The following is a 14062-nucleotide window of genomic DNA, read 5'->3' on the forward strand; positions in this document are numbered from 1 at the left end:
AATAAATATATTTCAAATTCCGCATAAAGATTATTTTAGTATGTTGTGCACCACTGAGTCCTAGTACTCCTCGATAGCTGTTATTGCTATCGTAGATATAGAGACTAGAGGAGCAGCAGAGTGAGCTGCTGAGGATTGAGGAGCTACCTACTTTGAAGTTATCGAGTATATTTTATACCCTGAATGTAAAAACTATTTTGATATATGTAAATGTCTATAACTGTATGGACATGTAAAATTAGTTATGAGCAGTTGTATAAAATTGTATAGAGTTGAATAAAGTTTGTAATAAATTTTGGTTTAAATTTCTTTTAATGTAAATTTTTGTAATGATGTCTACAAATTGTTTTATTTTTAATGAAATATGAATGAAAGTATTTTGTTTTAATTTGAATGAAATTGATTAATAGTATTTTAATGATTGTTGAATTTTGGAAATTGAGAAATGATGTTGAATTTGGTTGGGATGATTGTGGAAATTGATGAAGTTGTTGAGATAAAGTATTGGAAGTGCTTTTTACAGGTATTTGAAGAACTATTTTCTCAAAATACAGACGGCACTCTACCGAAATTTCTATATAATTTGTGAAAAAATAAAATAGGCTAAAAATTTTTACTAGTTTTAAAACTTCGAATAAATGATTTTAATATCTATTAGAAAATGCTCACAACTTATAAAAATAAAAAAATTGTTTTAAAATCCCTTGTAGGGTACTTAATGAGTTATCGGTAGGTGAAGTTCGATAGTTCATTAAGTATTCTACGGGATCATGTTATGCCTTACAGAGGGGTAAGGTGTGACATTTTGCATAGTCATTTAGGTTTAATTTCATGGCCATTTTATTTGATTGTTAGTCACTTTTAGCTAATTTCATTAGTTATTTAGATAGTTTTTCATGATTGCCTATTTTTAGATTAACTTGTAATTTTACTTTATTTTGTAGGAAAAATAGTATTTTTGAGAGACTAAAAAAGAAATTATGCCAATGAGGAGTGATTCCTACAGCCAAAGATATCAAAAATAAGTTTGAAAGTTGAATTATGCAGTGGCCAAATTGTGCATAACTTGCCGCATAAGTTGTGCAGTTTTGCATAGGGAGAAGAAGCAATTTTTTCATTCCTGCCAAAATCTGCATAAGTCACTGCAAGACTTATGCAGACTTACTCCTTGCTTATGCAGCTTCACACAGAAGGCTAAAAAACTTGCCAAAAACTGCATAAGGGACTGCATAACTTATGCATGCCACTTATGTAGTTTTATAAAGTTTTCATAATGAGCTGGCAGAAGATTCCCACATGAAAAACACACCTCAAACACACCATTTTAGGGCTACTTATCAAAAAAAGATATAAATAGGCCCTTATCTCATTTTAGGAGAGAGGAGGAGACATAAAAGAGAGCAGCAGCAGGAGAAGAGTCAAAAATAGAGAGCAAAATGTCACCTCTCCATTTCTAGACCAGATTTGGAGTTTTCTTTCCTTCCTTGCATATTTTCTACCTTTCTTGTATTGGGTTTCTTAGTTCTTAGCTTAGATTAAAGATTTATTTCCATATTAACTCAAAATTTCTCGTAAATATTATGGATAATGAATAGTTTTCATTAGATTCTGGAGTTGGGATGTAATATTTGAGATATTTTATGGATTTGATTGGGTAATCCATATTTTGTGATTTTAATGAAGTTTTATTCATTTCTTATGTGCTCAATGACATGCTTGGTGTAGGATCCCATCAAGCATTGTTTTTAATCCATGGTTGACGCACCGAAAGGAGAAAACCTTGTGATAGATAATCAAGAAATTGGACTTAATTAACTTAGATCTAGAAATAGACTAAGGATTAAGAGGATTTACAGATTAATTAAGGAACTTAATGGGTCTTGATTAATTTTAACTCCACGAAAGTATGATTAGATTGATTAAGGCACTCTTTGTCTCACTTGAAAGGGTATTCAAAGGATTTAAGAATTAATCTCCTTAAAATCCGTAAATTCCATAAGATTGGTTAACCAATTTAAAAATCCCAAAATAGCTTGAATATGAACCCCCGAACTCCGGAATCGCCTCTTTTATTATTGTTAATTTCTAATTGAATTTAATTACTTGCTATTTCAAATCTTGCCATATTTCAATTTGCTTATTTTAATTTGATGCAAATTTAGTTAAATCATTACATTGTTGAATAGATCATTAATTTTGCACATATAGATTTTATACTTTAATATCTATCAATTTATTGCTTTAATTTCAAAAATAGTTCAAATTAGTCAAATTTTTATATAAAAAATTCAATCATTAACACAACTCCTCGTGGAAACGATATCTTTTCTATATTACTTGTACGATCCGTGCACTTGCGGTTGGGCCACATCAAGTTTTTGGCGCCGTTGCCGGGGAGTTGTTTGTTTAAGATTGAATTATTTATTATTTTAGTTGTTTATAGTTTTATCTTTGTTATCTTTTCATTTTGTGTTTTTTTATTTTTTTTTAGGTACTCTTAATCTTTTATGAGAAGAGCTAGAAGCACAAGTGACACATCCTTATTGTTTAATCGTGAAATTGAAAAATTTTGTAAAGCCAACAAGAAAGAAACCAGAAAAAGGAAAGAAGCCTTGAGAGAAACTGAAATTGAAGCAGACATAGCTGATGAAAGAATTAGAATTGGTGGTGGTAATGCTGGAAATAATCGAAACAATGAAAATGCAGCCCAAGGTGAAGAAGTTGTAAATGCTAATGTGCCTAGGGGAAGTATGATGGATCATGCATTTCCTCGTTTTGATGATTTGAGAGAGAGCATAGCAAGACCAAGAATTGATGCAAATAGTTACAAGATGGATTTTGGGGTTCTTCAAATGATTCAAAATTCCCAATTTGGGGGACATCATTCAAAAAATCCACACACACATCTAAAGAAGTTTGCAATGATTTATGATATGCAAAAACAACCTGGAGTATCTAATGATACAGTAAGATTGAAGCTATTCTCATTCTCTTTGAAGGATAGAGCTTTGGATTGGCTTGATTCTTTACCTCACAACTCCATTACAAATTGGGAGCAACTCACTGATGCATTTCTTGCACAATGTTTTCCACCTGAAAAAACTCAAGAATTGAGGAATCAAATGACAGCTTTCAGACTAAGAGAAGATGAAACTCTCTATGAATCATGGATGAGATGGAAGGAATTAGAGAGACAATGCCCACATCATGCCATTCCAAAATGGATGATAAATCAGAATTTTTACACCAATGTTACTCTTGCAATTATAGGGATTATTGATGCTCAAACAGGAGGAGAATTTATTATGAAGAATGAAGATGAAGCTTATGAGCTATTGGAGAAAATTGTAAAGAATACTCATCTTTGGAGTAGTCCAAGAGGACCAACTCCAATTCAAAAGAGGCAAGCTAATGGAATGTATGACCTTGATCCATTCAACATGATTAATGCAAAGTTTGATGCACTTACAAATGTTTTGGCTAAGAAGATGGAAGATTTAAGTATGTTGGTTAGTTCATCATCATTATCTAGAAGTTCACAATAAGTTGCTTATGCAGAAGGAACTATTAGCTGTGGAGTAGACTATGGAGAGCAAGCTGCATATGTTGGTAATTATGGAAACAAATAAATAGGGAATCCTTACTCTCAAACTTATAATCCAACTTGGAGGAATCATCCCAACTTTTCATAGGAAAATCAGTAAAATCAAGTCCTAAATCAAAATCTTCAACCACAACAGCAACAAGGAATTCCATATCAGCAAAATAGGCAACCATTGCCTAATTTTCAGTAGAGAAATGTGAATCCTGCACCTTCACCAAAATAGTAAGAACAAGGTTCCACCACAGAAGTTTTATTACAACAGATTCTTGCTAACCAAACTAAGCATGATGAAGAGATGAGAGAGATGAAAGCAAGGCTAGAACAGATGCAAACACATAACAGAATGTTGGAAAATCATATTGCACAACAAGCATCTTCCTCAGGTACCAAGTCTTTTGGAAAACTTCCAAGTCAACCGGAAAACCCAAGAGAGTAGTGTCAAGCTATTACTTTAAGAAGTGGGAAGGTTGTAAACAATGAAAAGAGTGAAAAAAATTGAGAAAAGTGAAAATAGTGAGAAGAGAGAAAATGAGAAAGAAATTGATGAGAGTGAAAAATAAGAAAGTGAGAAAGAAAGTGCAGAAAAAGGTAAAGAGAAAATTGAAGAGAAGGAAAAGAAGTATATACCTCCAGAGCCTTATAAACCACAACTTCTCTTTCCACAAAGATTTCAAAAAGCCAACCTTGATAAGCAATTTGGGAAGTTCTTAGAGGTTTTGAAGAAGCTATACATAAATGTGCCTTTCATTGATGCTCTTTCATAAATGCCCTCTTATGTAAAATTCTTAAAAGAAATTCTCTCAAACAAGAGGAAACTTGAAGACCATGAAACTGTAGCTTTAGTAGAAGAATGCAGTGCTATCCTCCAAAGGAAACTTCATCCAGGGAGTTTTTCAATTCCATGCCACATTGGGGAATCATGTTCTACAAAAGCTTTATGTGATTTAGGGGCTAGTGTTAGCCTTATGCCCCTCTCCATTTATGAGAAGCTCAATATGGGAGATCTTAAGCCAACCCATATTTCTCTTCAGTTAGCTGATAGATCAATTAAATATCCTGAAGCGATTTTGGAAAATGTGCCTCTAAAGGTTGGGAAGTTCTATATACCTGTTGACTTTGTCATCTTGGACATGGAAGAGGATTCTAATATCCCAATTATCTTGGGAAGGCCCTTTCTAGCTACAGCAATAGCGTTGATTGGTGTTAAGGGAGAAAAATTGACTCTTAGAGTTGGTGAAGATCAATTGGATTTCAATATTAATAACACCATGAAGAAACATCATTCTGAAGCTGATACTTGTTTGAGAATTGATATCATTGATGAGCTGGTTAAAGAACACTTCAAAAAGAGATATCCAAAAGATCCACTTGAAAATTGCTTGGTTCATGGAGGAAGCATAGACTATGACAACCCTCATGTGGCTGCATATGCTCAACATTTAGAGGATAGTCCCCCATTCATTTCTGCTCCAGTTTTTCAACTCACACAAAAGGAAAAGGTTGAATCTAAGCAACCATCATTCAAGGAAGAAGATGCACCTAAGGTAGAACTTAAGCAACTTCCTTCTCAGCTCAGGAGGATGCCATTTGGGTTGTGTAATGCACCAGCCACTTTTCAAAAGTACATGATGGCAATCTTCTTAGATTTCATTGAAGATATAATGGAGGTTTTTATGGATGACTTTTCTGTTTATGAATCTTCATTTGACATATGCTTGGCTAACCTTTCTAAAGTTTTGCAGCGATGTGCAGATACTGACCTTATGTTAAACTGGGAAAAGTGTCACTTCATGGTTCAGGAAGGGATAGTGCTTGGACATTTGGTGTCTAACAGAGGAATAGAGGTTGATAAAGCCAAGGTTGAAGTGATAGAGAAGATGGCTCCTCCTACCAATGTCAAAGGATTTCGAAGTTTTTTTAGGGCATGCCGGGTTCTACAAACGCTTTATCAAGGATTTTTCTAAAATAGCCAAACCTTTGTCTAATTTGTTAAGTCATGATATACTATTTGTATTTGACCAAGAGTGTTTGGATGCCTTTTGTAGGTTAAAGCAAGCTCTCATCACTGCACCAATCATGCAACTGCCTGATTGGAGCCTACCTTTTGAAATTATGTGTGATGCTAACAACTATGCAATTGGAGCTATTCTTGGTCAAAGAAAGGACAAAAGGGCTTATGCTATTTATTATGCTAGTAGAACACTGGATGAGGCTTAAATAAATTATGCAACAACTGAAAAGGAATTCTTAGCAATTGTCTTTCCATTGAAAAAGTTCAGACCTTATATTATTGACTCAAAGGTGGTTATATTTTCAGATCATGCTGCTATTAGGTATTTACTCCGTAAAAAGGAGGCTAAACCTAGGCTCATTAGGTGGATTCTGATGCTACAAGAGTTTGATTTGGAAATTAGATATAAGAAGGGAGCTGAAAATGTAGTTGTGGATAATCTTAGTAGGTTGAAATTGGATGATAAAGAAATGGATGAAGTCCCTATTGATGAGTTTTTCTTGGATGAACAACTTTTCTCTCTTGTTGCTAAACTACCTTGGTATGCAGACTTGGTGAATTATCTATCTTATGGAGTTTTACCTCTAGGAATGACATGACAACAAAAGAAAAAGTTTTTACATGAGGCAAAATTTTATAGATAGGATGATCCTTTACTCTTTAGGAGATGTTGTGATGGTTTAATAAGAAGATGTATTCCTGATGAGGAGATAGAGAGTGTTATGCATCATTGCCATGCTTCTGATTATGGAGGACACTTTGGAATCTCTAAAACAGCTAATAAAATTCTGCAGGCTGGTTTCTTTTGGCCAAACCTTTTCAAGGATGTGAGGAAATTTGTGTTAGAATGTGATAAATGTCAAAAGAGTGGAAATTTGTCAAAAAGAGATGAAATGCCCTAAATAATATTCTTGAGATGGAATTATTCGATTTATGGGGAATAGATTTTAGAGGCCCATTTCCTCCTTCATATGGTAATAAATACATTCTAGTTGGAGTTGACTATGTGTCAAAGTGGGTAGAAGCTATTGCAACTCCAACTAATGATGCTAAGGTGATAGTGAAATTCTTGAAGAAATTTCTCTTGAGTAGATTTGGAGCTCCAAGAGCTATAATTAGTGATGGGGGTTCACATTTTTATAATAAACAATTTGAGAGCTTAATGAGGAAGTATGGTATAGTGCATAAGATAGCTACCCCATACCATCCTCAAACTTTAGGATAAGTTGAAATTTCTAATAGGGAACTCAAACATATCTTAGAGAAAACAGTGAGCAATTCTCGAAAAGATTGGTCTGTCAAACTAAATGATGCTTTATGGGCATATAGGACTGCTTACAAAACCCCTATAGCAACTACTCCCTTTAGGTTGGTGTATGGTAAGTCTTATCATTTACCTGTGGAGCTAGAGCATAGAGTATATTGGGCCATTCAGACCTTGAATTTTGATCTCAAACAAGCTGGTGAGAAGAGGGTATTGCAACTTAATGAGCTTGAAGAATTGAGGATGGATGCCTATGAAATTGCCCGTATTTATAAAGAAAGAGCTAAAGTTTAGCATGATAAGCATCTTAGGAAAAAGGAATTTAAAGAAGGTGATTCAGTTTTATTGTTCAACTCAAGATTGAAATTATTCTCAAGAAAACTTAAATGAAGGTGGATTGGTCCATATAGAGTTTCTAAGGTTTTCCCTTATGGAGCAATTGAAATTTGGAGTGAAAAATCTGGGAATTTTAAGGTCAATGGGCATAGATTGAAACATTACATAACTGGAGACCCAATAAAGGGAGCAAGCTGTTACAAGCTCTCTGATCCCACACCTCCTTTTTAGTGAAATGCATGAAGAGTCCAGCTAAGGACTATAAATTAGCGCTCTTAGGAGGCACCCCAAGTTCTTTTATTTTGCTTTTGTTGATTTACTTTTATTTGCATTACTTTTGTTTTTGTCTTAAATCTCCCCAAATTCAATTTTTGACATTGTTGAATTTTGTCTTTTGTAGATGTATTTCAGTGGATGAAGGTTGTGGCACTGCTGGGGAGTTACTCTTAATATGATATTTTATCCATTAACTCTTGCTTTCTGTGCAGGACACCTTCTTGGCTTATGCATAAAATTTTTCAGCAAAAAGGGTCTGTAGCATATGGTATTTGCTTCTTTGTTGAGGTTGGGTGTGTATCTTTTATGTATTTGTACTTATCATGTTAATATGATGGTAAGTGGGTCATTTTAATAGTTGTGAACTTATTTGGGTTGTGTGATTCAATGTGCACATGCTGCATTTTCTTGGTATAACTTGGAGAGTCTATTTTTTTTTATGGATAAGTGCAACTTTGTGCAGATTTTTATTGAGCTTTAATGTGCTAGAATATTGATTTACAGGGTTTGAGTTGAAATGACATAATGCACATATGTCTCTTATGCAGGACTTACTTCTACAAGCTTGTATGGTGCAATTGTGATGGATTCTGCATATATTGATGTGTTTTTTATGATAATTTCTCATGATTTATGCTTCACAGGATTACATTTCTTCATTCTTGTGTATTTTTCAAACTTGCAAAGCATTTTTATTATAATCTGAATCTTGTTGAAATGTGCATAAGTAACTGCATAACTTATGCAGCTTTCAGGTCTCATTTTTTGCCATTTTTCATTTCTGCCGAAACCTGCATAAGCTCTTGCATAACTTATGCAATCCTGCATAACCAAATTTTTGCCATTTCATTTCTTACCGAAATCAGCATAAGGGTGTGCATAACTTATGCAATTATGCACCACCAAATTTTTGCCAATTTTCATTTTTGCCGAAACTTGCATAAGTGTGTGCATAACTTATATACTCTTATATAACTTCAAATCCTGCATTTTCATTTCTGCCGAAATCTGCATAACCAAGTGTACAACTTATGCACTTTTGCATAACCAAGTTTTCTGGGATTTCCATTTCAGCCAAAACTTGCATAAGAGAGTGCATAAGTTATGCACTTTTGCATGACCAACTTTTCAGACTCCCAATTTCTGCTGAAACTTGCATAAGAGAGTGCATAAGTCATGCACGACCAACTTTTTAGACTTCCCATTTTCTGCCAAAACTTGCATAAGAACTTGCATAACTTATGCACACCCATTCTCCCCTTATGCAGAAAATCGCAAGTCCTGTGCAAATCAAAATTTTCGGCACCCCACTTTCCATCCTCCCACTTCTCGTCGTTTCTGTTCACAACCTCCCTCCTGTTCATTTTTTTTCGGCATTAATCCTTCTCCCCATACCCCTTTTTCATCGACCGAAACCCTAACTTCCCCTTTATCTCTTTTACTTTCTTCTTTCCTCCTCCATTCCCACCATCGTCGACCACCACCATGGAAACACCTCCCCCTTCCCCTCAAGGCTCTCCTCTCCAAGTCACGCCCGTAGCAATGCAAGCCCCCAATCCCGATTCTCCTCCACAATAAATCCCTCCACCTCCTCCTACATCCACCTATAAGAGGAGAATTCGATCGAAATCAACCTAACCCATGACCTCTGCACCACCTCTCACAAAACGAAAAGACCCACCTGCTACTCCACTTTCAGAACCTACACCCAAAAACCCCAAAACTTCAGCTTCCACACGACAGGGGGTTAGCGTTTCTACCTCTACCCCACAAGCCAAATCACCCTCCTCTAGCAAGAAGCAACCTTTAGCAGCGGCAACACAGGTATCCAAACTACCTTGGCCCCTTCCTAATGCCACCCATAAGGCAACTTTTAATAGGCTAAAGGATAGAAAAGTGCAACCCACTAGGTACATTTCTGCAGATGCCCTCCAATTAGTTGGTTTATTTGATAATGTTGTTGCCTACCTTGATGGTCTATGTTGGATGGAATTTGTGCATAAACAAGAATTAGTTTATCCAGCCCTTGTTTTGGAATTTATTTCTTCATTTTTTGCTATTCTGAAATTGCATGAGATAGATTACAAGCCAACTATGAAATTTAGGTGCTTAGGGCAAAATAGAGAGCTATCATTAGACCAATTTCACAGTATCTTTGGGTTTGCTATTGATGGATTGTTTAGGGTACCATATACAGGCATAGAGGTAGCAAATAAAGGTATTTGGAATGTTGTTCAGTTTTGGAGAAGTATTACAAACCAATCTCAGGTTTTTTATGCTGGCAGATCCAAGACATCCCAAATAATAGACCCAGCACTTAGATTTATCCATAGGCTTATTACTAGCACTATCTTGGGCCGAGGGACTAATTCCGGTGCTGTTGGAAAATCTGACTTGTTCATGCTATGGTGTGCTTTTCACAAAGTCAAAATATCTCCTGGTTACTTCTTCTGTGAGCATGTGTTACATATTGCTACGAAATCTGTAGGTGATATAGTCATGGGTGGGGTCATAACTGTTATAGCTAAACATTTTGGTTTTGATCTGGAAGAGCATCCTCTACCAGCACTTTCAAACACTCTATATTTTGATGCTACTCACTTATCCAAAATTGGATTTAGTTTGCCACCATCTGACACTGCACAACCAGTAGCAGATACAGGACCATCTGCATAACTAAAGGCACAATCTGTACCACCAGTCCAATAGCATTCTGCTGAACCTGTACCACCTACTTAGTCTGCACAGGATACCCCAGCAGAATCTATACAGCCAACACCATTTGCAGCTGGACCCTCTTCATCCACAGCACCTCCTCCTTTCAACACTAAAGCCTTATTCACTTATCTTGAAAGGCTTAGTGATGATGTGTATTTTGTGGATAGGAAGCTTGAATCTGGTCTAGATATCCTTAAGGATCGTCATGATCAACTCTTTGATCTTGTTATGGAAACCAAAGACAAGCAGAAAGAGTTAAAAGAGATGATGAAGCAGCTCATGGCTTTTCTGGGAATGCCACCTCCACCTCCATCACCTCCTCCAGAATCACGCCTTCAGCAGTAACCAGCTCCATCCAGTCCTCTAGCAGCACCTTTGGACAAGGGCAAAACCATAGAATTAGATTAGTTTTTATCTTGCTTTTGTTCAATTTCTAGGAGCTTTTCTTTTTAGATGTGCTAAAACAATTTTAGTCTGTCTTGAATTCTATTTTCTTGAAATACAGTTGGATGGCTATTCCATTGGTTCATCATTGCTTTTCATTGCCTTTGCTGCCATTTTGTGCATACTTGTCAATACACTGTATATATTTACATACTTCTGCTGGTGTTTGCAAATTTTTCCTTGATATATCATCATGCTGCAGCTTTTTAGTATACTGCACAGGCTGTGAAACTCCTTAAGAATTTATTCTGCATCACCTGTGCAGTCATGCCATACTACACAGCTTATGTACTCTCCTTATGCACCTGTTCTGCAAAGCATTTATTCTGCATAACTTGTGCAGCTTTCTTATGCATCACCATCATCTCTTGAATTCACATTTTAGATGCTAAAACACTACTCTATACCAGGTAACTCTTTCTTTTTGCTTTTAAATTTAAGTATTCCTGGTTATTCCTCTTTGCTTTGAGTTTTTATGCTGCACTGCTTTAGACATTGAGGACAATGTTCAATTTTGAGTTTGGGGGTGTGCATTTTGATTTTTGCTACATTTTTCACATTTTGAGTATAGGAACATCTCATCCCATTCCATTTACATATATATTATAAATATTTTACATACACATCCATACATACATATACATAACACATTTACACACACATTATACATCACTTAGAAATTGTACACATTGCACACAAATAGATTTTCTCCATTTAGTTAATGCATTGCTCATTTTTAGGAATCATGCATTATGAAATAAAATCTTTTGCCAAATCCCTTGAGTATTGAAAAGTTGCCTATGAGAGTGATTTGACTTACCTTAAGTTGGGTTTGTGGATTGAAAGTTTCTTAAGAGGTGCAAAGTTTTGAAGTGTTTATCCCTTGCGTATATCTTCTTAGCCAAAAAGCCACCCAACTAGTCCTTTAGAGATTGGAGTATTTAGAGGGAGTTATTAGATATAAGGTAGTCAAGTGATATCTCACCAATCCTAGAACAAATTTTGTAAACCTTTAAAGGCGAAATATCAGCTTGTACTTGAAAAGAGAGATAATTAGGCATTCTTTGATTTAAACTTTCTCATTTTAAACCTTTAACCTTTTTCCTAATTAAAATTAACCCTTGCAAACCCCTTTGAGCCTTTTTATTCCTAATTTTTCTTGAAACCCTTATTGCTACCTAGCTAATGAACCAAACACTCCAACCATTTTCATGAGAATAATTATTTATAATATTAGGTACACTTTATATTCAAAAAAAAAAGAGAAAAATATATAATAATGAAAGGGAGAAGAAATGCTTGTCATCTTGTAAAAGTGCTAGTATATATGCTTTTCACTATTGTCATTCAAATTGAAAGAAATCCACCCAAAGTAATTAAAGGAAATGAGTTTGGGGGTGGCATTTTTAGGGACAATCATCAAGAGAAAATACAAGATACAAGTTTAAAGTATCAAGGTGTCCCTCCATTTTATGTATTTTGTAAAATATGCTAGCACTTGAAAATTCTCATTGTGTATTTCTCTCCTATATATATATATATATAAAAAAAAAGAAAAAAATAAAAAAAGAAGTGTACCTTATGTTTTCAAGATTGAAAATATTCTCATGCTTTGAATCCTTTTTACCCTTTTTCTTCTTAGCCTCATTTTGAACCCCATAGCCCCATTACATTCCTAAAAAGACCTTTGATCTCTTGATAGTACTTGCTACATTAGTGGAGATAGGAGTAGGGAATTTGCCTATGGAATTGGAAAATTATCCATTCATTCATTCAATTCCATCATTCTATATAGAGACACTTTGACTATTGATTGTTCTAGAATTCCTTTTGAGCATGACTCTCTCTTTTGATTGGTTGGTTTGGGAATTTTGGATGATAATTGACTTGATGGCTAAGCGGTGAAAGCTTGGATAAGCATTAAATTCTTTGCATCTTGAAGGATGGGTATATGGATTGTTGGTATGGCTAAAGGTATGTTAAGTTACTTTAATAAGTGATTTTCATAGCTCTTTGGACAAGGCACCCCTAAAAATTGCATTATATTTTAAAGTTTGCTTGAGGACAAGCAAAGATTTGAGTTTGGGGGTATTTGATACATGCATTTTGCATAGTCATTTAGGTTTAATTTTATGGCCAATTTATTTGATTGTTAGTCACTTTTAGCTATTTTCATTAGTTATTTAGATAGTTTTTCATGATTACCTATTTTTGGATTAATTAGTAATTTTACTTTGTTTTGTAGGAAAAATGGTATTTTTGAGGAACTAAGAAAGAAATTATGCCAATGAGGAGTGATTCCTACAGGCAAAGATATCAAAAACAAGTTTGAAAGTTGAATTATGCAGTGGCCAAATTGCACATAACTTGTCACATAAGTTGTGCAGTTCTGCACAGGAAGAAGAAACAATTTTTCCATTCTTGTCAAAACCTGCATAAGTCACTGCATGACTTATGTAGACTTACTCCTTGCTTATGCAGCTTCACATCGAAGGCCCAAAAACCTGCCGAAAACTGCATAAGGGACTGCATAACTTATGTAGACCACTTATGCAATTTTATAGAGTTTTCATAATGAGCTTACAGAAGATTCCCACATGAAAAACACACCTCAAACACACCATTTTAGGGCTACTTGTCAAAATAAGATATAAATAAGCCCTTATCTCATTTTAGAAGAGAGGAGGAGACATAAAAGGGAGCAGCAGCAGGGGAAGAGTCAAAAATAGAGAGCAAAACGTCACCTCTCCATTTCTAGACCAGATTTGGAGTTTTCTTTCCTTTCTTGCATATTTTCTACCTTTCTTGTATTGGGTTTCTTAGTTCTTAGCTTAGATTAAAGATTTATTTCCATATTAACTCAGAATTTCTTGTAAATATTATGGATAGTGAGTAGTTTTCATTAGATTCTGGAGTTGGGATGTAATATTTGAGATATTTTATGGATTTTGATTGGGTAATTCATATTTTGTGGTTTTAATGAAGTTTTATTCATTTCTTGTGTGCTCAGTGACATGCTTGGTGTAGGATCCCATTAAGCATTATTTTTAATCCATGGTTGAAGCACCGAAAGGAGAAAACTTTGTGATAGATAATCAAGAAATTGGACTTAATTAACTTAGATCTAGAAATAGACTAAGGATTAAGAGGATTTACAGATTAATTAAGGAACTTAATGGGTCTTGATTAATTTTAACTTCACGAAAGTATGATTAGATTGATTAAGGCACTCTTTATCTCACTCGAAAGGGTATTCAAAGGATTTAAGAATTAATCTTCTTAAAACCCGTAAATTCCATAAGATTGGGTAACAAATTTAAAAATCCCAAAATAGCTTGAATATGAACTCCCGAACTCCGAAATCGCCTCTTTTATTATTGTTAATTTCTAATCGAATTTAATTACTTGT

At 34.9% G+C, this 14062-nt stretch overlaps 1 non-coding gene across 1 annotated transcript; it reads right to left on the reverse strand.

Moving 5' to 3' along the window:
* Positions 1 to 3107: 3107 nt before the first annotated feature.
* LOC131180306 (small nucleolar RNA R71) lies at positions 3108 to 3214 on the reverse strand. The gene has a single exon (XR_009149082.1). It is a non-coding gene; the product is annotated as a small nucleolar RNA R71 (small nucleolar RNA).
* Between the last annotated feature and the right edge of the window lie 10848 nt (positions 3215 to 14062).

The sequence above is a fragment of the Hevea brasiliensis genome, chromosome 5 (genome assembly GCF_030052815.1).
Source record: "Hevea brasiliensis isolate MT/VB/25A 57/8 chromosome 5, ASM3005281v1, whole genome shotgun sequence".
Classification (NCBI taxonomy): Eukaryota; Viridiplantae; Streptophyta; class Magnoliopsida; order Malpighiales; family Euphorbiaceae; genus Hevea; species Hevea brasiliensis.